Genomic DNA, 26,272 nt, shown 5'->3' with positions numbered 1-26,272 from the left:
TTAAATGCATTTGTAGAATACTTTTCCAAAGTTTATACGCACAGCGTAAGCGCACCCGGAAGCACTCGAGCGAATACGATCGCGCAACGTAAGCATCCGACGCGCTTACGCAACGCGCCCCGGGGCGCGTTGTGTAAGCGCATCGGGTCATGTGACCTAAAAATAACACTTTTAATTGGTGCAGAACAGTTTTGGTTTCCAAATGATAAAAGCCTGAGTCATGTGACCTGAAAATAACACTTTTCATTGGTTCAGGACTGTTTTTTTTTCCAAATGATGAAAGACCCCACCTTTTTTCCTTATTCTGACTTTGTCCTTTGACTGAGGAAGACCTGTTTGGAGATCTTTGTGAAAAAAATATTTTGTACTTTAAAATGGCTACAGTAGCAGCAGCAGCTGGAGCATCTGCACCACCACCACCACCAAGAGGACCACTACAACATCACTTTGGTGGTCAAGAAGAAGAGGAGGAAGAGGAGGAGCGGAGGAGGTGGCTGCCAGAAGACAATACCCCACACAGGCCAAAGCAGCACATTGTATGGGAGTTTTTTTCCATCCCAGAGGGAAAGAAGAAGGTGAATGCACCAAAGGTGACTTGCCAAATCTGTGGCATTGAACTTTCAAGGGGGAACCCTAATGAAAAATATTCATTTGGTAATAACACCATGATCCGGCACATGCAGCGCAAGCATCCCAACAACTATGCTGCGGCAGAGGTGAGAGAACTGGCCAGCAACCCTCCCCAATCTTCACTCAGCACCTCCAAACGAAAGCAACCCACTCCATCGGGACCAGAAACAAGGGAGATGGTCCCAAACATTCAACAAAAGTTTGGGCAATACAAGATCTCTTGTATTTTTTGTGGCAAGACCATCACCTACGGTGAGCAAAGCATAACGCTCATCAACCATGCTGGTGACAACCACAAATGTTCCAAAAATCCTTAATTTTTTCATGATTTTTTTTTTGCTCCAGTTGAGCTGTTTTCAATTCCCTGTTTTTGTTTCTCCCCATAAAAACAACAAAAAAAATAAAATAGTTCATAAAAGCCAAACAAAGTACAAAATGTTCAAAATTACATTAAAAAAATATATAACAAAAAGAAGAAAAAAAACAGTTCTTTTTAGAACTACCTCCAATTTATAAAAAAAAAGGCTACATTTTAAAAAAACTCTATCATTCTTTTTTCCCCATGGTACGCTCCCCGGTACGCTGCGCGGTGCGCGTACCGGGCACTCCCCCGCGCAAATCAAACAAAAAAAGGGGTTTTTTTTGACCCGCGGGGCCCTTTTATAGCCCCCACATCAAACCTAGGGGGTCAAGGGGGGGGTCTACTCTTCCCCCTTATGGTCATTTCCCCCTTTGTTTTTGCCACCTCTTGTGTCTCGATCCTACCGAGACACAAGATGGCGGCCGCTCCGGACAGTTTGGAATGATGACAGACACCCGAGAGCCAATCAGCTTTCCGCGCACGAACTCGCGTAGCGCGCTGGTTAGCGCCCCGGTGCGTGTACCGGGGTGCGCGTATAGATATATATATTTTTTTTAACCTAAATTACTCAAAATCCACTGGAGCACATATCTTGAGACATAGCAAAGGCACATTGGGCTACCAGTCCCTAAAATGTTGCCAAGTTTGGTGGAAATCCATTCAGCCGATCGGGCTAAAAGTGAGGTCGACCGCTCTACGGAAATTAACATGGGGAAAACACGTTTTGGGACCCCCCTCTTTTCTCTGCCCCCGCTTGACAAATCCCCACCAAACTTTCAGGGAAGGACCGGGGTGCCGCGAGGCAAATTTGAGGAAATTTTCAGGCAGATTCCTCAACCGGCGCCAAAGTTATTCACAATAGAATGTTGAGATTTTCTATTGAAAATAATCCTAACTATAACTAATAGGTAATATCTATATCTATATATATATATATATATATATATATATATATATATATATTCACGCTTCAAATTTCTTTTACCCTTGCAAAAGAATGAACGGCACTCAAACTCACTTTCAAGACTCTTTTAGAATGTATTCATAAATAAAACAGGACGCGTTTCGGCATCGCGCCTTCATCTGCTGTGACTCGCGCCAAATTCATTAGCGATTTAAATAAAGTTATGCATTGACGTAAATCTAATGTTCAATAAACACAGAAGAAAGACTAAACTATAAGTATACGTGGTGGCCATCATGTAGTGGGTAACTTAATACATGAATTACATGGCCATGTTTTACAAACAGACGTTATAGAGCCCTGGATGGGCAAACAAATCATTAAGGATCAATTCATTCCAGTATTCAATTGTTAGACATCGATTAACATTCATTGTCAATAATGGAGAAAATTAATGTATAATACTTTAAATTAATCTTGCCGACTGTAGGAGAAAAAGTGTTTAAACAGCTAGGGGTAATTTTTTGTGTCTTTTACATCTGAACTAACCAAGATGACTGGCTAATTCTTTCCCTATGTTCAATCCTGATGGAGACTTGGTACAGAGATCAATGATAAACCTCGACTCAAGTTTCCTCATTTGTAGTTCTCTGTTCCCTCCTTGATCTTTAAGAGGTATTTGATCCAGGCAATGAAATTTCAGGAGATTTCGGTCACTATTGTGTTTCAGTGCAAAGTGTCTTGCTACGGGGTAATTTGGGTCATTATGTTCAATTGCTCTAGCATGTTCTAGAATTCGCTTTTTCACTGGGTGAATTGAGCTCCCCACATAGTAAAGTTTGCACGGGCATTCAAGACGATACACACAATATGGGCTTGTGCAAGTGAGAAATTTATTAATTTTCCTCACTGTCCCTGTGTCTGGAATTTCATATGTAGTAACTTTGCAACTCGACTGGCAGGCTTTACAGTTTTGACATGGGAAAAACCCAGTAAGGTTTCCCAGTTGTGGTGATCTCGGGATTGTGTCAAAGTGACTATGTATCAAGGTATCTTTCAAGGACCTGTTCCTCCTGTACGTGATCTTTGGATGAGGTGATAATTGCTTAACAATGACCGTATCTGTTTTTAAGATGTTCCAATGACGACTCATGATATTGTGAATCATTGTGGAGTCATGTGAGAAAGTTGTAATAAAGCGAGGAGTTTTATCTTCACTGGCTTTTTTCTCACTCGAATGTTTGAACAGATTTACTATGGGAATTACTTGTACTTTATCAAATGCCTTTTTCAGTGTGTCATCAGACTATCCTCTCAACTTAAACCTCCCTATTGAGTCTTGTGCAGCTCGCTCAAAATCCTCTGTAAGCGTACAGTTTCTTTTGAGACGTAATAGTTCCCCAAAAGGTATGCTGTTTTTTAAAGGCTTGGGGTGATAGCTGCTTGCTTCTAGGGTGGAGTTCCCGGCCGTGACTTTCCGGAAAAGTCAAGTACAGATTTTTTCAACCTGTACAAAGACTTTTAAATCAAGAAAGTCTACCTCGTGATCGCTTATGGTGCCACTGAGATGTAAGTTGAGATCATTATTGTTCAAAGTTTGAATGAACAATTCTGCCTCTGTTTTAGAACCTTTCCAGAAAATAAATAAATCGTCAATATACCGGTGCCATCCAATAATTGACGTGTCCCATTTCTGGTTGTCGTCGGACCAGGCCACCTGCTTCTCCCACCAGCCTACAAACAAGTTTGCGTAGCTGGGGCGAAGCAGGTGCCCATCGCCGTCCCTCTCCTTTGCCTGTAATGTTGCTTCTGAAACAGAAAAATATTATTGTGCAAACAGAAATGCAAGAATTCAACCAACATGCTGTTATGTATCATGTATTTCAAGGATCGGGTTTTTAGAAAGTACTGTACTGCCTGTATTCCATGCTCATGTGCTATACATGTGTATAGTCCTGTTACATCTAACACTATCATTAGCATGTCGGGTTCCCAGGGTGTGTCTGAGATAATGCAAATGAAATCGGATGTATCCCTTAAGTATGATGAAAGGGTTTTGACATGCTCAATCAAAAATAAATGAAGGAACTGTGACATGTTCTCCATTAGGCTGCCCTTTGAGAAGATTATTGGTCTCCCCGGTGGCTGTATTGAATGTTTCTGAATTTTTGGTAGGTGATAAAAAGTCGGAATTATTGGCTGTTCACATGTCAAAAACTTCAGTTCATTCGCATCTAACATCCCCTCTGCTGCCCACTTATCAAGAAGTGAGTGGTATTCCGTGATACTGGAATTGTATTTGTGTTTAGTGATCTTGGTGTAACAGTCTGACTCTTTAAGTTGTCGAAGCGATTCTGTGCAATAGTATTCACGAGTCATTAAGACGATATTACTGCCTTTATCTGATGGCTTGCATACTATATTGACATTTGATTTCAATTTCGTGATCGCATTTCTTTGGGCCAGTGATAGATTCCATTTTTTGTTGGTCAACTGCGGGGATCTTTTGGTTCTCATACTTAGCAGATCTGTTTTAACAGCTTCCTCGAAAACGTCGATAACATCGTGTGGCATAGTTGGAATGAACTTGGATGCCGGTTTGAAATTTGATCTGGAATACCCCAAATTGTTCAGCTATATCAGCTAACTCACCAATTGTTTGATCTTGATCACTTCTTTGGCTTGCAATTGCTTGCATTAAGTCTAAGTCAATCAATTCCAAGTCAGTGGATTGGTGAGCATCTCCCATTTGTGGATCACTGCTTAGAACATTCTTGAGCTTGTGAAAGTTTAGTAATTTTAGTTTCCGAGTGAAGAGAAACAAATCTATCCTGGTTTGAGTAAATTCAAACCCGCTGGTAGGGCAGAAAGTCAGTCCTTTCTTTAAAACCTGCTCCTCTGTTTTTGAAAGTTTGTATGGGGTCAAGTTAATGATAGTTAAGTCTTCTTGGGCACTTATCGTCTGGTGCCTCTCTTGCTCCTGGTTTGGGTAGCCATGCCTTGATTGCCTGAGGTGGAAGCCCCCGCATCGTATCTGCCTTTTCTTTGTAGTGTTTCCGGTGGTTTGCCTTTTGTGCCCCTTTGTTGCGTTTGACGCATTAGCTGAAACTCCTCGCGAAAATGGCTCTGCGAGGTAGATAAGGTCGCTGTGCTCGGTGTTGTGCTTGATGTCTCAGATCTTTCATCCCCTGACTGTTCTGCGTCAGTGACATCAGATTCCGATGTTGCTGATTCTGGGGCGGCTGTGGTAATTGCCTTGCTTCTTAGGGCTTTTCTCGGTGCGTCAAATTTACGTGCAAAAGTTAAGATGCGCCCTTGTGCGTAATCCTTGGCATCTCTTTGAAATTTAGACTGCTTGCGTTGTCTAATTTTATCTTCATATGCCAATAATCGTGTCTTCATTTCTTCTCGCAGGCGATCTATAGTTGCCACATCTGAATCCTGCGAGATCAAAGCTTCCAAGTCATCAATTTCCTTTTGGCATTTGGCTGTATCGCTCCACGCAAATTTGATAAGTATTCTGAGCATCCCACTAGACATTTCCGCAGTATAGGTGGACCACTCATCCAATAACTGCGGGTCCGGATTTTCATATGTGGGCACCGTGTAAACGCGGAGTCCGCGTGGAATACGTTAACTGCCAGATATTTTTCGAGGGAGGTAGCTTCCCACCATTTGCGAATTTCGCGTTCGTACAGTCTTTCTAACTGTATGAATGAGGTCTTAAGAGGACTCTTAGTACTACCATTAGGTGTGCTGGCTGCAGCTCCTTGTGCTGCGTCGATGTCAAAAAGTTTGTCTGCTGTGTTGCGACGTTGATCCATGTACATTGTTCAGATCCACAAGGTTCTGCTCTATATTCAGATTTACGAACTTTGCCTGATTGGCGCGAGTCTTGATAATCTATATGTTTGGAGTTGAACGCCTCAGCTGGGTACTAGCCTCCAACTTAAAAACGAGCAAAATTGTGCGTTGCTGCTTAGTGTTATGCGAGGGAAATTAGACACGGGACGGGTACGCCAGCTGGCTGACCCGCCCACGTTGTCTCTCCTTGTTGTGCCTCCGTCTCACGGCGCTACTGCTTCTTCTCCTGTATGACCTCAGCGGTGCACGGCGATATCAGTTCCGCTCCATTTCCATCAGAAAACGCCATACTGCACTCCGGGGCGGGTGCACGTCCGTAGCGCGGTGATGGGAACCGCGGTAATTATTCACGCTCCAAATTTTTTTTACTCTTGCAAAAGAATGGACGGCACTCCAAAACTCGCTTTCAAGACTCTTTTAGAATTTATTCATAAATCAAAACAGGACGCGTTTCGGCATCGCGCCTTCATCTGCTGTGACTCGCGCCAAATTCATTAGCAATTTAAATAGTTATGTATTGACGTCAATCTAATGTTCAATAAACACAGAAGAAAGACTAAACTATAAGTATACGTGGTGGCCATCTTGTAGTGGGTAACTTAATACATGAATTACATCTTTGTCTTGCAGAGTATCTATTAGGGTAAATACTCCTCAGCTTATTGATGATCAGTCAAGTACGGGGCAGGAAATCTAAGTGCGTTAATTTGAATCTTGATTGCTACATATCTCCTGTACTTAGGGACATACTTTCCCCCCCATTCTTCGGCTGTTAATTGTGTCTGTAGGTCTTCAACACACATCTGCTGTGCTTTTAGTGGCATTTATCTTCTTTCTTTTTTATTGGCCTTAAAAATATGTGACACCAGTCTTTAGCCCTACCCCATCTCTAACATTTCTTCTAGTGTTGAAGAGAAGGTCAGGGTGTTGAGGAATTCTCCCCATTTTTCTCTTGCTCTCCTAGCAGATTGGAGGAACTGTCCCGGCCTCATCCTAAATTGCTCCCTTACTACTGTAGAGGAAATAAACTCTTCACCTGGATACAGGTGTGGCTTCTGCCCCTCTGCCACAGAGTTTTCAACATATCTACATTTATGTGCCTAAATGGTTGTAGCTACCAGTTCTTCAAACACCAGGAGAAAGGGTAATGGGTGGGATGAGGGGTGTGATTTCAAGACTCTTTTAATGGTTGACTCCCGGGAAGAAGCAGCCTGCTGTACTAAATATGGATATTTTGTGGTATGCTTGCACCCTCTCATAAGGAGTACTCGTAGAGAATCTTCACCCAAGGCTTCAGTGACCAATCTTTTCCCCAGTTATCTTCCTCACATCACTTTGCAGCGTGTAGCAGCTGTGCAGCTATATAATACAGCCCCAAGTCAGGCAAGCAATTGTCGCCATTCTCTCTGTCCATCTTAAAATGTCCATCAGGTTCCTACTTATTTTGCCTTCCCAAACTGATGAGATCAACTGACTATCTAGCTCTCTCAAGGTTGCCTAAGAAATTGGGCACAAGATATTTCGAAGGATATATAGGCACCATCTTTGCAATTGCTGTTCTTTTCATAATAGATAGGGCAGTGTATTCCAGAACACTACTGATACGCGAGCCCTCCTTATATTATAAGAGTATTGCTTATGGTCAGAATGTGCTATCTGCATTCCTCAATATCTTAAAACGTGTTTATTTCCCATTGTAGATAATTTCCTGGGAGATCCTCATGATTGCTCCCTGTTAGTCTCACCAAGGGAAATAGTACAATCTTGTTACTGTTGATGCGCAAGTCTGTGACTTTGACAAACCTTTCCAATTCCTGCAACGGTATAGGGACCAATCTCTAGGGATGGCTAAGGTGCACCAGTGTATCATTGGCAGACATCAATATTGTGCACACCATTATTAACCATCCTTATTTTCCCATTGCCCAGAGCATCCTCCGGCCTGAATGCCAATGTTTTGACTGCTAGGGCAAAAATTAATGATGATAGGGAACATCCCTCCCTGGTGTTACTCTCTGTAGTCCAGTTATCCAATACCATGCCCCTGGACCTTTAGTAAGCAACAGTGTCAGAATATAACAGCCAAAATAACTTGCCCCAAACCTTATTTTCTCCTGTACAGACAGCATATAGTTCCAGTCATTGGGATTGAACTTCAGTCTCTAGCGCTGCCAGTGCTCCGGCAATCTCCAATTGTTTTTGGTGTGTAGCACATGGTATAATATTCTGAGATTTCGGAGCATGCTATGCTTCGGGATGATGCTGCATTGATGATTGTGCACTAGGAACCCTATAAATGGAAGTAGCCAATTTGCTCAGATTTTGGCTAATAATTATGTGTCTGCATTCATCATTAAAAGGGGCCTTTATGACCCTGATAGTTTTGGGCAATTGTCTATCATCATTATGATTATTAGGGCTCCCATCATGGTGTTTGGCAGCCTATATAGTTGCTTAGCCTGATTGTAGACCACTGGAAGTTTTTCAGGGTGTCACGCAGTAAAATAGTAATAGAATTCTAGGGCGAGACCATCTTCCCTCAGCACTGTCACTCTGAGCATTTTTTTTGTTTGAATATGTTTTATTGAGGATATAGCAATAGAATATCACATATTACAACCATTCAGTAAGACAGTCGGAGGTAGCATCATACTAGGCATCATGGTAAACGTATACAACATCAATATTACACAGTGCAATAGTCTCGTGCCCCAGGTATCAGTGCTGGAAAGAAGGAGTCATAAATGTCATACAGCAATTCCTCATTTTTTCAATATGAGCTCATGCTCATTATCCCCATTGAGTGTTGTGCGAGTTATAATGAGGCTAATATTTCCATCCTGTCTGATTCACGACAATTATTGTTTAGTTATGCCCCTATGTGTGATGCGCTAACGTGGCCAGTGATAGCAAGTAGCGGTGGCTGCGTTTCCAACCACAACAGGAGTGTGGCATTATATAGGTACTCCTATAGACGGGCGTCTCTGGCCGTCCACGCCGCGCTATGCATTTTTGTTACAAATGTGTCCTGTGTCCTGTGTGAGTATGTGGGGTGTCCCCGTGGTCTCTGCCGCGTGTGCCAATAGTCACTATCAGTGACATCTCGTGTCTGTCTTAATGTTTGTCCACCGGGGTAACTATGGTGTCCTGATGTCAATTCTTTGCTTATCGTCCAACTGGGGTAATTAGGGAGGTGGATCAGGAGTAAGAACTGGGCGAAGGGGGAGAATGACGTAGGAGGAAACTCGGGGTGAGGCTCCCTGCCATGTTTGAGAACAAGTGAGTCAAAAGGGGGAAAAAAAGGACTTGAGAGGAGGGAGGGAATGAGTGAGGGGGATACGCTATCGAGACATGTCTGGTAGGGTGTGAGGGTGAGTGCTGTGTCTGTGTGTCGCAGTGTGGGTGTAATCGTGCATCCGTATGGGCTGATGCTTAGCAATCAGGGAGGGCGTCCCACTCCGGGGGCTGAGGCACAGCGCGGTGGCTCCACTAGGCGATGCATCTGGGGGGGGGACCCTTCAGCTCAGGATAGTAGTGGAAGATAGTCAGTGGTCGCGCCGTTAATGCAGCACGCCGGTGTCCCCCCCCCACCCCCCCACCCCCCCCCCCCCTGTCCCATCACACATTCCGGTCCTCCGCCTCTACGGCGTTGCTATTATGGGAGGACCAGCAGGGGTGGGCGGTGTTTGAGCGTTGTCCTGGTCAGGGTACGCCTGGCGGAAAGTCTGTAGGATATCCCCCCCATAGTTGCGCTATAGGTATGGCTCTTAGGCCTGCTGTTTCCTCTCTGTGCAGGGTCACCTCCTCCGCCACCGCCCAGTTGTTAAAAGAGGTGTACCAGTGTCGGAGTTGTGGTGGATCTGTGTGTTTCCAACGCTTGGTGATTAGTCACTTGGCGGTGATAAGGCCTAAGTCTCAGAACCTTGAGTGGACTTTGTTGTGCTTTGTTCTCCTAAATAACCCAAGTAAACAGGCCTCCCACGTGTGTGGTAGTTCCGCCCCGGCCCCCTCCGCCAATAGTGCCGTCACTGCCAACCAATAAGCGTGTAACCTGGGACAAGCTCAGAGCATGTGAAGTATATCCGCTCCTACCAGGGAGCAGCGCGGGCATTCCGATGTGTCGATATCGAAGTATTGGTTTATTCTGTCCGGCGACAGATATGCTCTATGCACAATGTAGAGCTGAATGATCTAGAACCGGGAGTTACGGGGGATGTTGCTTGGACCCTCCAGGATCCTTTCCCATTCTTTGTCTGACCAGTTCCTGCCTCCATCTGTTGTCCATTTCTCTCGCAAGGATTGAAGGGTACAAACTGTGTGCGTCAACAGTGCCTGCGTTAGCCAGTGTACCACATGTGTCCCACCTCCCATGATGTGCAAGTATTGTATTAGGAGTTGAGTCTGTGGTTCTTCCTTCATGTCTCCCCATGTTGCCGTACAGGTGCATACTATGGAGGCGTGTAACAAGAACTGTCCCGCTGGTATGCCTAAATCCGCTCGCAGCCCATCAAACGTTAGAAGGACACCATCTGCATATAGATCAGCCATCATTTCGATCCCTGCCTGCACCCAGTGCTCTATCATGGGTGCTGAGATGGTCCCTCTCTTACTGGGGGTTCCCAATAGTGGAAGGGCAGGGGCATAGGGCGTTACCGCTCACGTGAGCCACAAGCATCGCTTATAACATCGATACGTGACAGCTAAATGCAGCTGTGTCGGGCGAGGGGCCCTGGTCAGGGGGTGAAACAATGCGAGAGCTTGTGTGTGTGTCAGGGCCGGGCCAATGGAGGACGTGTCCCCCAGTTTCTTCCTGCTAGCCAGCCGACCACCCATTGTAGCTGCGCGGCAAGGTAGTAGAGCTCCTGGTCAGGGACCGCCAAGCCCCCGCCTTAGTAGGGGCATAAAGCTTTCGCAATGCCACTCTGGGCCTTCCTGTGTTCCAGATTAGTCCCCGCACCATAGTTTACAGCTCCCGGAAAATGCGGTTGGGCACATATATCGGTAAATTGGAATAATAGTATAGGAGTCGGGGTAACACAATCATCTTTGTTAGGGCTATCCGGCTTGGTATATTTAGGGGGAGTGCTCTCCAGAAGGCTATCTGAGCCCTTAGGGAAGAAATGGCCCTGATCAGGTGACCTTCCAGTATATCCTCCGGTACGGTAAATGTGTATCCCGAGGTAGCGGAACGTGGTGGCGTGCCAGGCCAACCTCTCCCCGCCGAGTCGTACCTCGCAGTCCTGCATGTCGGGACTGAAGGGGTACACCCCGATTTGCTCCAATTGACTTCAAGTCCCGAAAGGGCTGCAAAGTCTTGTAGCGTGTCTGCGAGTCCCTGCGGCATCTGTGTGAAAGATTATTTATATAGAGCAGCAGGTCATCTGCGTACAATGAAATTGCATGGGTCCCGTCCGCCAATGGGATACCCCACGTGTTACCTCAGCTCCTCAGTAGCTCCTGCAGTGGCTTAATCGCCAGGGAGAAAAACAGTGACGACAGTGGGCAGCCCTGTCGCGTGCCCCTCCGTACACTTACGTCTGCGGACAACAAACCTCCGGTGCGAACACGAACCGTCGGCGCTTGGTATAACAAACTGACCATGTCCGTAAAGTCTTCTCCCAATCCTAACTTCAGCATCTCCTCCCTGAGGTAAGGCCACTCCACGGAGTCGAAGGCCTTCTCCAGGTCAAGCACCAAGCACCCCGATCTCGGCCAGTGGGTCGTGGCGTATGCCTGCACCCTAAATAACCGGCGAATGTTATAAGAAGTGTTGCGTGTGGGCACAAAACCATTTTGGTCCGTGTGTACCAGAGTCGGTGTGAAAGGGGCCAATCTCTGCGCTAGAGTAGACGCTAAAATTTTATAGTCTGTATTAAGGAGAGCAAGGGGCCGATACAACCCCAACTTCTTTCCATCCCTGTCAGGTTTGAGGAGGGAGATCAAGGTAGCTTCGTTAAGAGTGGGTGGGAGTGATGAGTCGTCTATTGCCGTTGTGTACATCCGAATCAATTCTGGAATAAGCAGAGCCGAGAACGCCGTATAAAACTCCGCTGGTAGTCCATCTGGGCCAGAGGATTTGCCATTGGAGAGTGCGGCTATGATCTCTCGGAGCTCGTCTGCCGTGACCGGCGCCGCCAATTCTGCACGTTGTGCATCGCTCCACGTCGGTAATTGTATGGCCGCTAAGTAATCGACAATGTCCTGGGTGGGGGCACGTAGGTAGGAACAATATAGCGTGCTATAGTGGGCGGTAAAGGCATCATTGATTTATGTTGTGTGTAAAGCATGTCTCCCCCATCTGTCTGTATTTCCGTCACCGGGCGTGTCTGGTCTTCCCTGCTAATTAGCCAGGTTAATAGCTTGCCTGGCTTGTCTCTCCTGTGGTGCGTACGTGCCGAATGAGCCGCATAATTAAGGCATCGTAACCTCTCCAGTAGCTGCTCATGTTCTTCCCTGAACTCTTGTGGGTCGCACTCTCCACCCTCGGTTGCAGATTGCTCCCTTCGCAGTAGCTCCGGCTCAACCTTTGTTAAGTCTCTCTCCAACTGCCTCCGAAGATTTACCTGTGTGCCCAGGCAGTGCCCCCCGAATCACTACCTTGAATGCATCCCTCTCCACCTGTGGGGTGGATGCCGTACCCGTGTTGTCCTCGAAATAATGCCCTATCTGAGCCGACAAGGAGTCTCGGAGCGGGCGTCTAACAATAGGTCTGGCTGCAATCTCCAGGTGGGAACGGGCGGGTGTGCTCGTGTCCACGCAAAACTTAGGATGTGTGGATTGTGGTCCCAGTGAGTGCGACCCATGTAGTGTGTATCTGTCACCTGCGGAAGCAAGTCGGTCGTGAGCATGAACCTGTCTAGTCGCACATGTAGGTTGTGTGCGCTCGAATAAAAGGAATATATGCGGTTGTCAGGGTATCGACTGCGCCAAGCGTCGAGTAGCTCCCAATGGGTTGCCCAGGAATTGAATGCTTTCATGTCCCCTATTATGGGCGCCCCCGGGAGACGTGGAAATGAGCGGTCTAGCGTGGCGTCTAAGATGCAATTATAGTCTCCACCTAAGATCATGGGGAGACCATGCCAGGATCTCAGATAGCTCCGCGAGAAACTTCTGCTGGTCTACATTAGGAGCATATATCGATGCCAACACGATGGGACGCCCATCCAATCTGCCCTGTATTATCACTAAGCGCCCCTCCCGATCTACATGGGAATGTTCTACTTCAAAGGGGGTCCCCGGCCGGAACCATATGAGCGCTTCTCTGGTGTACGAGGAGTAACCTGTGGCGTAGAGTTGCCCCCGCCATCTGCGCCTCAGCATGCGTGTCTCAGTGTCATTCAGGTGAGTCTCCTGCAGGAGTGCTATCTGGACTTTGTGTCTCTTCAGATATGTGTATATCTGGTACCTTCGAGAGGGTGTATGCATGCCTCGCACGTTCCACGTGCATATCTTGGACTCTGTCATTAAATTAGCCTAAGTGTCCCCTGCTATACCCACTAAGTGAGTGCGCCAGCCCGGACGCCGGAGCACTGCGCCCCCCTCCTCTGAAACACAAACACAATCCCCTGTTTTAAGGGAATAAAGGTACAGCATGTCTGTAGTGAGCGTATCTATATCAGTGGAACAAAAACAGGATAGAATACCAAAAGGGCGGCTGCCAAACGTGCAGCTGTCCAAACACTCAAGTAAGATAACCAACATTTAAGTCTAGAGGGTGGCTTTTCGTTTAGCAGATCAACAAGTTCAGCATCAGTAGCAGACGTGAGCGAACAATTTCCCCCCCGGGGAGGTAGTTGTCAGTCACGGAAGGCCGTGTGTCGGGCCAGTTAGGTGCCAGCAGGATGTAAGTAGTCCACAGCGCCTCATCCCCGGTGTATGCCAGTCCCCCATATGAGGGATCCGTGTCCTGGCGGCACTTGACACTCTAATTGGGGTAGCAAGACAGGCCCCGCCGTCCACCATTGTCACTGTAACCGGCCGCCAGCTCGACCGCCCTCTATTATGTGGTCAGGGGTGGTACTCACTGTGTCTCTCAGTCGGTAGCTGTGTCCCCCTGCAAGCAAGTCGTGGCACGAGTCCCTGCGTCCGCAGGCCGCAAGTCTCTTGCAACCAGGCGTCGCGTTCTCAATGATCAGTGTCCGGCCTGGTAGAGCGGGGGAGGTGGTAGTGCATCAGATCCTCAGCCAAATAGGTCCACTGTCTGAGGTGTGATGTCTGGAAGATCCGACGATTGCTGTGAGTCCGATATCCCATATATTGCCTCATCTTCGCTTTGCATGGCACCGGGGTCCGTCGCTAGGGGAGACCGCGCCACCGGTGAGCCGCTGATCTCCGCAACCACTCGAAGCACATCACGCTGCTCCCGATGCATCTCTTCCTCCGGCGGGCCAGCTGCTTGCGGTTCTCAGGCGCCAGTGGCGATTTGTTTCCATGCCTCCTCCTGGAGCCCCTGTTACGCCTTGGGAGGAAGGCGTCTGTGTGTCTCGGTGGGGTGTTATCTGTGCCGCCGTCCAGCCACGACTCCACCTCTTCAGGGTTGGAAAAGAAATGTGTTTTGTCCTGTGCCACCACTCGGAGCTTAGCTGGGAATAGAAGGGAGTATTTGAGTCCCAATTGTCAGTGTGTCTGGCGCTGTACCTGAATCGTGTAGTCCGGGAAGAACATGACGTGAGCGTTATCAATTTGGACGTTCTGGAGCTTACCTGTTTCCCTCAGTATAGAGTCACGATCTCTAAAGTTCAAAATACGGATCAGCAGCGGGCGGGAGTTTGAGCCGGTCGGGAGAGGCCGTGTCGGGACGCGGTGCACTCGCTCTATCACGAAGTGGGGCGACAGTGTCCCCTCCAGCAGCAGGGCACGCAACTAGTTCTCCACAGTCGCCGTGGGGTCTCTCCCCTCCCATTTCTCCGGCACTCCCACTATCCATATATTGTTGCGACTCGCCTGTCCTTCCGCGTCCTCCGCTTGGTCCTCCAGGAACTCGACCCTATTGAGAAGTTCTCTCGCGTGTTTTTCCGATTGAGTGGCTCGAGGCTCCAGGTCCGACACAGAGGCCTCCAAGGCGGAGGTGCGGTCCGCGAGCTTCTGTGGTCAGCTCTGAGGTGTGTGAGGTCAATGGCGACTCCGTCTATTTTCCCTTCCAGGGATGTGGGTGTGACAATAGCAATTCCTCCATTCTTTCCATCGCCCCTGATACAGTATCTAGCTTGGCCGATATTAGGTCCGCTTCCCCCTGCTTCGAGAGCCTGCTCATCCTGTCTCTGGGCTGTGCCCCTCCTGTCCCACCCGTGCGTGTTTTGACTCCTCCAGACATGGGCAGTCGAGTGAGCCTCCTCTGTGCAGTTGTATAGGGCCAACGTCCAGTAATATGTCCAGTGAGGGCTGTTCACCTCGCCCCCGTGAACACTAATCCTCAGAAACACTCAATGGCAGCAGCGGTGGCGGAGCGCCGGCAGCAGACTCCACAAAGCCATCTGTGCAGGACCCAGGCCGCATCTCCGTGATTCAGGGCTGGTTGTCGCTCCCAGCGGCCGGCGCGCCTCGGGGAGGCCTGTATCTCAACCCCGGTGCGAATCCCGACGTCAACACAGGCGCTCCAGCGTTCCTCTCTATCCACGGCGGGCCGTCCTCCGGGTCGGTAGTGTCTGTCTGCGGCTGCACTCCAGGGGTCACCACCGAGGCCCACCCAGAAGGGGGATCTCCCAACAACCAGCCGGTCTCACTCAGGATCCGAGACCCAGGGATCGAAGTGGGCATTTCTACCCGACAGTGGGGCTTGTAGTTCCTCGTTCACAGCCCGCTCCAAGATGGCGCCCCAAGTAGCCTCCAGCTCTGCGGCGCCCCGATGTCAGGGCCGCGAGCCTCAATGTCCGCGGTATCCTTATGTTTGCTGCGGTTTCCGGCTGGGCAGCGGCCTCCACAGGCTAGGGTCTCCCCACCAGCCTCCCCCAGATGTCATGCACCGGACTCGTTTGCAGCAGATGTCTCCACAGCCGGGCGCCTCGCGGGTCAAGGTGCGGTCCGCGGGACCAACGCCCGGAGCTCCCTCCTACCAGCAGGCGTGATCCTCCCGGTCCGCAACTCACCTCTGTCTGCGGGTCCTTCACCCGGAGTCGGCACCGAATCCAGGGGTCGCCGCGTCCGCCTTCCGGCGCCTTCCTCCACAGGGCCTGCACTTCCGGCGCAAGCCACGGCCTCGCGTAGAGGCGCCCCGCCGGCCCGGTGCACAGGTTCTCGGCCTGCCTCCGGTCAGATTTCCCGCTGCGGTGTGGCAGGTCCCAGCAGCGCGCACTCGGCTGAGAGGGAGGTCTTGGGTTCTTTTGTCGGCCTCCGAGTTTGTGGCCCTCTGGTGTGGGGCAAAAGCAGGATAATTGCCGCGGGAAGGAGAGCTCACGCCTGAGCTCTACCCGCGCACGTCTTGCCGCATTGCGCGCTTAGCCACGCGCCCCACTGTCACTCTGAGCATACCATGTATAACCTTTATTGATTTTTTTTCTTTTGCAAGTCTATTTACAGATTGGCCATGGGTTCATCCGTGAGCCCCCAGAATTGTAAATGCAGCTGTGTCGGGCGAGGGGCCCTGGTCAGGGGGTGGAACAATGCGAGAGCTTGTGTGTGTGTCAGGGCCGGGCCAATGGAGGACGTGTCCCCCAGTTTCTTCCTGCTAGCCAGCCGACCACCCATTGTAGCTGCGCGGCAAGGTAGTAGAGCTCCTGGTCAGGGACCGCCAAGCCCCCGCCTTAGTAGGGGCATAAAGCTTTCGCAATGCCACTCTGGGCCGTCCTGTGTTCCAGATTAGTCCACGCACCATAGTTTACAGCTCCCGGAAAATGCGGTTGGGCACATATATCGGTAAATTGGAATAATAGTATAGGAGTCGGGGTAACACAATCATCTTTGTTAGGGCTATCCGGCTTGGTACATTTAGGGGGAGTGTTCTCCAGAAGGCTATCTGAGCCCTTAGGGAAGAAATGGCCCTGACCAGGTGACCTTCCAGTATATCCTCCGGTACGGTAAATGTGTATCCCGAGGTAGCGGAACGTGGTGGCGTGCCAGGCCAACCTCTCCCCGCCGAGTCGTACCTCGCAGTCCTGCATGTCGGGACTGAAGGGGTACACCCCGATTTGCTCCAATTGACTTCAAGTCCCGAAAGGGCTGCAAAGTCTTGTAGCGTGTCTGCGAGTCCCTGCGGCATCTGTGTGAAAGATTATTTATATAGAGCAGCAGGTCATCTGCGTACAATGAAATTGCATGGGTCCCGTCCGCCAATGGGATACCCCACGTGTTACCCCGGCTCCTCAGTAGCTCCTGCAGTGGCTCAATCGCCAGGGAGAAAAACAGTGACGACAGTGGGCAGCCCTGTCGCGTGCCCCTCCGTACCCTTACGTCTGCGGACAACAAACCTCCGGTGCGAACACGAACCGTCGGCGCTTGGTATAACAAACTGACCATGTCCGTAAAGTCTTCTCCCAATCCTAACTTCAGCATCTCCTCCCTGAGGTAAGGCCACTCCACGGAGTCGAAGGCCTTCTCCAGGTCAAGCACCAAGCACCCCGATCTCAGCCAGTGGGTCGTGGCGTATGCCTGCACCCTAAATAACCGGCGAATGTTATAAGAAGTGCTGCGTGTGGGCACAAAACCATTTTGGTCCGTGTGTACCAGAGTCGGTGTGAAAGGGGCCAATCTCTGCGCTAGAGTAGACGCTAACATTTTATAGTCTGTATTAAGGAGAGCAAGGGGCCGATACAACCCCAACTTCTTTCCATCCCTGTCAGGTTTGAGGAGGGAGATCAAGGTAGCTTCGTTAAGAGTGGGTGGGAGTGATGAGTCGTCTATTGCCGTTGTGTACATCCGAATCAATTCTGGAATAAGCAGAGCCGAGAACGCCGTATAAAACTCCGCTGGTAGTCCATCTGGGCCAGGGGATTTGCCATTGGAGAGTGCGGCTATGATCTCTCGGAGCTCGTCTGCCGTGACCGGCGCCGCCAATTCTGCACGTTGTGCATCGCTCCACGTCGGTAATTGTATGGCCGCTAAGTAATCGACAATGTCCTGGGTGGGGGCATGTAGGTAGGAACAATATAGCGTGCTATAGTGGGCGGTAAAGGCATCATGGATTTATGTTGTGTGTAAAGCATGTCTCCCCCATCTGTCTGTATTGCCGTCACCGGGCGTGTCCGGTCTTCCCTGCTAATTAGCCAGGTTAATAGCTTGCCTGGCTTGTCTCTCCTGTGGTGCGTACGTGCCGAATGAGCCGCATAATTAAGGCATCGTAACCTCTCCAGTAGCTGCTCATGTTCTTCCCTGAACTCTTGTGGGTCGCACTCTCCACCCTCGGTTGCAGATTGCTCCCTTCTCAGTAGCTCCGGCTCAACCTTTGTTAAGTCTCTCTCCAACTGCCTCCGAAGATTTACCTGTGTGCCCAGGCAGTGCCCCCCGAATCACTACCTTGAATGCATCCCACTCCACCTGTTGGGTGGATGCCGTACCCGTGTTGTCCTCGAAATAATGCCCTATCTGAGCCGACAAGGAGTCTCGGAGCGGGGCGTCTAACAATAGGTCTGGCTGCAATCTCCAGGTGGGAACGGGCGGGTGTGCTCGTGTCCACGCAAAACTTAGGATGTGTGGATTGTGGTCCCAATGAGTGCGACCCATGTAGTGTGTATCTGTCACCTGCGGAAGCAAGTCGGTCGTGAGCATGAACCTGTCTAGTCGCACATATAGGTCGTGTGCGCTCGAATAAAAGGAATATATGCGGTTGTCAGGGTATCGACTGCGCCAAGCGTCGAGTAGCTCCCAATGGGTTGCCCAGGAATGAATGCTTTCATGTCCCCTATTATGGGCGCCCCCGGGAGACGTGGAAATGAGCGGTCTAGCGTGGCGTCTAAGATGCAATTATAGTCTCCACCTAAGATCATGGGGCGACCATGCCAGGATCTCAGATAGCTCCGCGAGAAACTTCTGCTGGTCTACATTAGGAGCATATATCGATGCCAACACGATGGGACGCCCATCCAATCTGCCCTGTATTATCACTAAGCGCCCCTCCCGATCTACATGGGAATGTTCTACTTCAAAGGGGGTCCCCGGCCGGAACCATATGAGCGCTTCTCTGGTGTACGAGGAGTAACCTGTGGCGTAGAGTTGCCCCCGCCATCTGCGCCTCAGCATGCGTTTCTCAGTGTCATTCAGGTGGGTCTCCTGCAGGAGTGCTATCTGGACTTTGTGTCTCTTCAGATATGCGTTTATCTGGTACCTTCGAGAGGGTGTATGCATGCCTCGCACGTTCCACGTGCATATCTTGGACTCTGTCATTAAATTAGCCTAAGTGTCCCCTGCTATACCCACTAAGTGAGTGCGCCAGCCCGGACGCCGGAGCACTGCGCCCCCCACCTCTGAAACACAAACACAATCCCCTGTTTTAAGGGAATAAAGGTACAGCATGTCTGTAGTGAGCGTATCTATATCAGTGGAACAAAAACAGGATAGAATACCAAAAGGGCGGCTGCCAAACGTGCAGCTGTCCAAACACTCAAGTAAGATAACCAACATTTAAGTCTAGAGGGTGGCTTTTCGTTTAGCAGATCAACAAGTTCAGCATCAGTAGCAGACGTGAGCGAACAATTTCCCCCCCGGGGAGGTAGTTGTCAGTCACGGAAGGCCGTGTGTCGGGCCAGTTAGGTGCCAGCAGGATGTAAGTAGTCCACAGCGCCTCATCCCCGGTGTATGCCAGTCCCCCATATGAGGGATCCGTGTCCTGGCGGCACTTGACACTCTAATTGGGGTAGCAAGACAGGCCCCGCCGTCCACCATTGTCACTGTAACCGGCCGCCAGCTCGACCGCCCTCTATTATGTGGTCAGGGGTGGTACTCACTGTGTCTCTCAGTCGGTAGCTGTGTCCCCCTGCAAGCAAGTCGTGGCACGGAGTCCCTGCGTCCGCAGGCCGCCAGTCTCTTGCAACCAGGCGTCGCGTTCTCAATGATCAGTGTCCGGCCTGGTAGAGCGGGGGAGGTGGTAGTGCATCAGATCCTCAGCAAATAGGTCCACTGTCTGAGGTGTGATGTCTGGAAGATCCGACGATTGCTGTGAGTCCGATATCCCATATATTGCCTCATCTTCGCTTTGCATGGCACCGGGGTCCGTCGCTAGGGGAGACCGCGCCACCGGTGAGCCGCTGATCTCCGCAACCACTCGAAGCACATCACGCTGCTCCCGATGCATCTCTTCCTCCGGCGGGCCAGCTGGTTGCGGTTCTCAGGCGCCAGTGGCGATTTGTTTCCATGCCTCCTCCTGGAGCCCCTGTTACGCCTTGGGAGGAAGGCGTCTGTGTGTCTCGGTGGGGTGTTATCTGTGCCGCCGTCCAGCCACGACTCCACCTCTTCAGGGTTGGAAAAGAAATGTGTTTTGTCCTGTGCCACCACTCGGAGCTTAGCCGGGAATAGAAGGGAGTATTTGAGTCCCAATTGTCAGTGTGTCTGGCGCTGTACCTGAATCGTGTAGTCCGGGAAGAACATGACGTGGGCGTTATCAATTTGGACGTTCTGGAGCTTGCCTGTTTCCCTCAGTATAGAGTCACGATCTCTAAAGTTCAAAATACGGATCAGCAGCGGGCGGGAGTTTGAGCCGGTCGGGAGAGGCCGTGTCGGGACGCGGTGCACTCGCTCTATCACGAAGTGGGGCGACAGTGTCCCCTCCAGCAGCAGGGCACGCAACTAGTTCTCCACAGTCGCCGTGGGGTCTCTCCCCTCCCATTTCTCCGGCACTCCCACTATCCGTATATTGTTGCGACTCGCCTGTCCTTCCGCGTCCTCCGCTCGGTCCTCCAGGAACTCGACCCTATTGAGAAGTTCTCTCGCGTGTTTTTCAGATTGAGTGGCTCGAGGCTCCAGGTCCGACACAGAGGCCTCCAAGGCGGAGGTGCGGTCCGCGAGCTTCTGTGGTCAGCTCTGAGGTGTGTGAGGTCAATGGCGACTCCGTCTATTTTCGCTTCCAGGGATGTGGGTGTGACAATAGCAATTCCTCCATTCTTTCCATCGCCGCTGATACAGTATCTAGCTTGGCCGATATTAGGTCCGCTTCCCCCTGCTTCGAGAGCCTGCTCATCCTGTCTCTGGGCTGTGCCCCTCCTGTCCCACCCGTGCGTGTTTTGACTCCTCCAGACATGGGCAGGCGAGTGAGCCTCCTCTGTGCAGTTGTATAGGGCCAACGTCCAGTAATATGTCCAGTGAGGGCTGTTCACCTCGCCCCCGTGAACACTAATCCTCAGAAACACTCAATGGCAGCAGCGGTGGCGGAGCGCCGGCAGCAGACTCCACAAAGCCATCTGTGCAGGACCCAGGCCGTATCTCCGTGATTCAGGGCTGGTTGTCGCTCCCAGCGGCCGGCGCGCCTCGGGGAGGCCTGTATCTCAACCCCGGTGCGAATCACGACGTCAACACAGGCGCTCCAGCGTTCCTCTCTATCCATGGCGGGCCGTCCTCCGGGTCCGTAGTGTCTGTCTGCGGCTGCACTCCAGGGGTCACCACCGAGGCCCGCCCAGAAGGGGATCTCCCAACAACCAGCTGGTCTCACTCAGGATCCGAGACCCAGGGATCGAAGTGGGAATTTCTACCCGACAGTGGGGCTTGTAGTTCCTCGTTCACAGCCCGCTCCAAGATGGCGCCCCAAGTAGCCTCCAGCTCTGCGGCGCCCCGATGTCAGGGCCGCGAGCCTCAATGTCCGCGGTATCCTTATGTTTGCTGTGGTTTCCGGCTGGGCAGCGGCCTCCACAGGCTAGGGTCTCCCCACCGGCCTCCCCCAGATGTCACGCACCGGACTCGTTTGCAGCAGATGTCTCCACAGCCGGGCGCCTCGCGGGCCAAGGTGCGGTCCGCGGGACCAACGCCGGAGCTCCCTCCTACCAGCAGGCGTGATCCTCCCGGTCCGCAACTCACCTCTGTCTGCGGGTCCTTCACCCGGAGTCGGCACCGAATCCAGGGGTCGCCGCGTCCGCCTTCCGGCGCCTTCCTCCACAGGGCCTGCACTTCCGGCGCAAGCCACGGCCTTGCGTAGAGGCGCCCCGCCGGCCCGGTGCACAGGTTCTCGGCCTGCCTCCGGTCAGAATTCCTGCTGCGGTGTGGCGGGTCCCAGCAGCGCGCACTCGGCTGAGAGGGAGGTCTTGGGTTCTTTTGTCGGCCTCCGAGTTTGTGGCCCTCTGGTGTGGGGCAAAAGCAGGATAATTGCCGTGGGAAGGAGAGCTCACGCCTGAGCTCTACCCGCGCACGTCTTGCCGCATTGCGCGCTTAGCCACGCGCCCCACTGTCACTCTGAGCATACCATGTATAACCTTTATTGATTTTTTTTCTTTTGCAAGTCTATTTACAGATTGGCCATGGGTTCATCCGTGAGCCCCCAGAATTGTAAATCCTCCCAGAAATTTCCAACTGAGACCTCCCAGTATGACCTGGCTGTGTTTACAGATGTTACTTGCTGGTTTAGGGTTTCATTGCTGCTAATCTGGGTCACCGTTCTGGTCGAATCAGAGTCGTTATCAGGAGGGTATGGCCCCTCCCTTTTGAAGAGCCATACCAGAAATCTCTTGTTGGACCCGGCCTCGTGGCGTGGTCCCACTCCTCCCGCATGGCGGGCCCGGACTACCTCGAACCCTGTTCCCCGGCTGAGAGCATCACCTTCCACCCTACACTAGAGCCGCCCCTCCAGGCAGCCACCAGCTCTCCCCTGTAGCTCGGCAAACCCTCCTCAACACCCTCGGCTGGTTCAAACCCTATCCCTTACCACCATCTCAAACCCAGACTCCATCTTGGGCCCTCCACGACCAGGCCTCGTGGCCTCGGCCCGACCCCAGTCGCAGACACAGCGAAGCCCCGACATCGAGGCACCACGATCCGACCAGGGGGTAAAGAGGCCACTTGACGGATCAATGGGGGAAAGAGTTTCGATGGTCCTCCTACCGTCCCCCGACGCCTGGTTTTGATCACCCCTAGCCTCCCTGGGCTCTGGCTCCACCCCCCTGCTGGGTGTCTGGACATGCACATCCCGGCCCCTCCGACCTCCAGGTGCGAGGGTCCGGACATCAAAGGACGCCAGACCTATAACTGGGGCAGCTCCGGAGCAGGTCGGGAGTTGTATCCTGGAGTCGAGAGACACCGAGACGAACTCATCCGCGTGGAACCCGTAACCACCTTGAAGCCCTGCTGGCGCTGCCGCGGCTCATCTTCGCCGAACTATCCTTGGAGCCCTGCTGGCGCTGCCGCGGCTCATCTTCGCCGAACTATCCTTGGAACCCTGCTGGCGCTGCCGCGGCCCATCTTCGTGAAACCATCTTTGGAGCCCTGCTGGCGCTGCAGCGGCCCATCTTCGTGAAACCATCTTTGGAGCCCTGCTCGCGCTGCCGCGGCCCATCTTCGTGAAACCATCTTTGGAGCCCTGCTGGCGCTGCCGCGGCCTATCTTCGTGAAACCATCTCTGTAGCCCTGCTGGGGCTGCCCATACCGATGGACCCCCCAGCTCGAGGATTGAGAGCTGAGCGCAGGGTATACCTGTACCAGGCTGGTACCAAGACTGTCCCGCTACCCCCTTCCCTCAGAGACTAAACCTGAAAGGATCCCTGGATCCAGTTACACCTGTATCGTTACGATAACCTGCCCTAAAGTATTGATAAAAACGTTGAGAACCTATCTTTGTGTGGTGTCGATCTGTAGGGGGGTGATTGCTCGACTGTACGATCCTAGGAGAGGTACCTCGCCATGAGGCCTCTCGACTGCGCTCGGCCAGCCCTAAGATCCCCTTTCCAACATCTCTCAAATGTATTCCTCTCCCTTTGCAATCTTCATCTATAATCTCTTCGGTTGAATCCATGTAGAGTGTCCCAGGTTTTGCCAACATTTTTTCTGGCTTCGAATCGTTCCTTTTTGTTGGATAATCCAAGACCTTCTCCAGTTGGGTCACCCTCAAATCTAGGTCCTATTATAGTTGAAACTGGGGCTAAAAAAGCAGCCTTTTAAGTTCTAATTGAAAAGAAAAAAAAACCTACTAGGGTAGACATGTCAGGTTGGATGAAGTTCTTAACCTGATTGTGGGTGAAAGGCTGTGATTGCCACCTTTCCAATACATTTTCTAATTGAAAATTTGGCATCTACATACCTCTTTCACAAGTACCACATGCCGCTGTATGAATTTTTCCAGTGTCTGCTGAAAGACAAAAAGTGCTGGTCACTGTTGTTTCCTGTAAAGAAGTATGCTTGAGAAGTATGTGCATTATGTCTTTTGTTGTGAAAAGTCTGCAGTGCTATTGCGTCTCTATTGATAGCTTACACATTTGACTGAACTCTTTTGGTGACATTTCTTGCCTTCTTAATTGGAGCATAAATTGCAACATAACTTATTTTATTCAATGTTTGATTATATAACTCAGGCTGGAATGCAACAACCAACCAATCATAATTCTGCAACGGACTGTCGCATACCACAGACAATACCATACAAAGTGAAATTTCTTCACTAAATAGGCGTGTGATTCACTGTTCTGTAGCTAAGCCTGCTTCTCCTCACACACATGAATATCACTAATTGTAGACGTACTTCAGTGTCACAGTCCCACAATTGTACACTTTGCTCTCATAATAGTCTGACCCATTCTTATAGGAGGGATGGACACACAGATCTCATCATTGTCAACCAATGTTTTATTTATTTTGTTTATCTTTTCCATATTGAGCTTTACTTTGAAATCATTTAAACTTTACTCCACAATACATTGTCCTTTTTCCTCTAAATGCACCTGCCGCATTCCTTTGTAACATAAATTGATATTTGAATGCCACTTGAAATTGGTGTGTCACAATGAAAAATATTTAAAAAAATGGATGGATTGCTTGAATTAATCTCAGCCACTGGTAATTACTGAGGCTGCTTTCCTGTACATTGTTATTTTTGTCCATTATGCCACCTCAGATTAGATCCAGCCAGATGCCGAACAGCTTTGATAGAGCAGTCCAGCCTGAGCTGCCAAGCCAGGTTATCTCTGAACTGGAACACAAGCCACCAAATACCAATTTGGTTTCTTCAGGCACCTTCAGTTGGCTGTAACTTCATTCTAGTGGAAGCAGAAGATAATTTCCAGTGTCATCTTCCTCTCTAAACACATTTGAAAACATGGTTGCATTCTGCAGTAGTGTGAGAATCTTTGGGGAAAGGAGATGGTGATAAACAAGAGACCGACTCTGATGCGGTTGGGTTTTTATTCCTTGAAGTTAAGCGTATCGCCCTCACTAATTCTCAATCGGTTAGATGGTCATAGGAATTTGGCAGCTCTTTGCCAGAACCTGTAGTCTTCAATATAGAGAATACAATATACTGGGTTCCCATGAAGTTAAATCTTCTAATATTTCAGTCTACAACTGTCAGTGACACTTTTTGTCATTCATTTTATTGGGTTTTTATAACAATGCAATATAACTGAGTCATTACCAGTGAATAATGAAACAAGCAAAAGACACAATAACACGGCTGCTGTCAGTCGTCATCAGGCATGCTCACTTTCTGCATTTACAACGAACAAGCCTTAAAAGTAATAGTTATAGTTCCCTGACCCTTCGTGGTATGAAGCAATCATGTACCAGTTAGGACATGTAATCTATGGTGGGAAGCTGCTATTTGTAGGTAACGTTCTTATCAGTGTGAGCAATCATGGGTTGTTTGCTCCATGGCTAGTACATACCACATCCGATGGAACCATATAGTGCTAGTTCTGTTTCTTCTAGTAGAGAGTTATCATCTGTTTAACTGCCCCTCACATATGTTGGATGTGCATTCAATCAGAGCCTGTCGAGCCTTCCAGGTCTCAGTCCCAGGATTAGAATGCCAGGGTCTGATAGAAGTGGGTAACAGTATCTCCTTCCAGAACATTTGAATAAGTGCGCTGGACCACCAGACACGGAGCACCAACATAAAGCTTCCAAAGAATGGTACGTTTGGCGTAATCTTAATAGGGGTTAGATACCATTAGTACATTACTGATGTGTGCTGATTCTCTCCCAGGGATGATTCTGAGCAATTTAGGTATGTCTTTCCACAATTGTTCCCAGGTCTTACTTGATAGTTCCCTTCTCAAATCCACCACACATGGCATTTGATAAAGGTGAGTAACAACAGGTTATTGATAAGAAGTTGGCCTAACGGCCACGGCGGTTGACCTCAAATCTGGGGAACTGGGTTCGAGTCTCTGCAAGGACGCCAACATCGTATGATTCACGGCAAATCACTTAATCTTCACATGCCTTACAAAAATGAATGTGTCCTCATGTAAACGCAACTGGTGCTCGTGTAAAGCGCTCTGAAACCCAATACCTTCTGGTCAAGTTTGCGCTATATATAACTCTGTATAAAGAAAAATGTCCCAATAGGTCCTAGAGATCAAGCCCTTAGTTCCTGAAACGTGCAAACAAATTGCACATGTGTGTATGGCCTCGTGGCTGCTACATGATGTGATGGGTGTAAAATCCAGTGCCTGAAC

At 50.2% G+C, this 26,272-nt stretch overlaps 1 protein-coding gene across 2 annotated transcripts in view; it reads left to right on the top strand.

The window, feature by feature from the left end:
- The window catches only part of FAN1 (FANCD2 and FANCI associated nuclease 1), a 264,195-nt gene that overhangs the window by 49,334 nt on the left and 188,589 nt on the right, over window positions 1-26,272 (top strand). The gene's annotated exons all lie outside the window — the stretch shown is intronic.

The sequence above is a fragment of the Lissotriton vulgaris genome, chromosome 2_1 (genome assembly GCF_964263255.1).
Source record: "Lissotriton vulgaris chromosome 2_1, aLisVul1.2, whole genome shotgun sequence".
Lineage (NCBI taxonomy): Eukaryota > Metazoa > Chordata > Amphibia > Caudata > Salamandridae > Lissotriton > Lissotriton vulgaris.
This window is presented reverse-complemented; position numbering and strand designations above follow the sequence as displayed.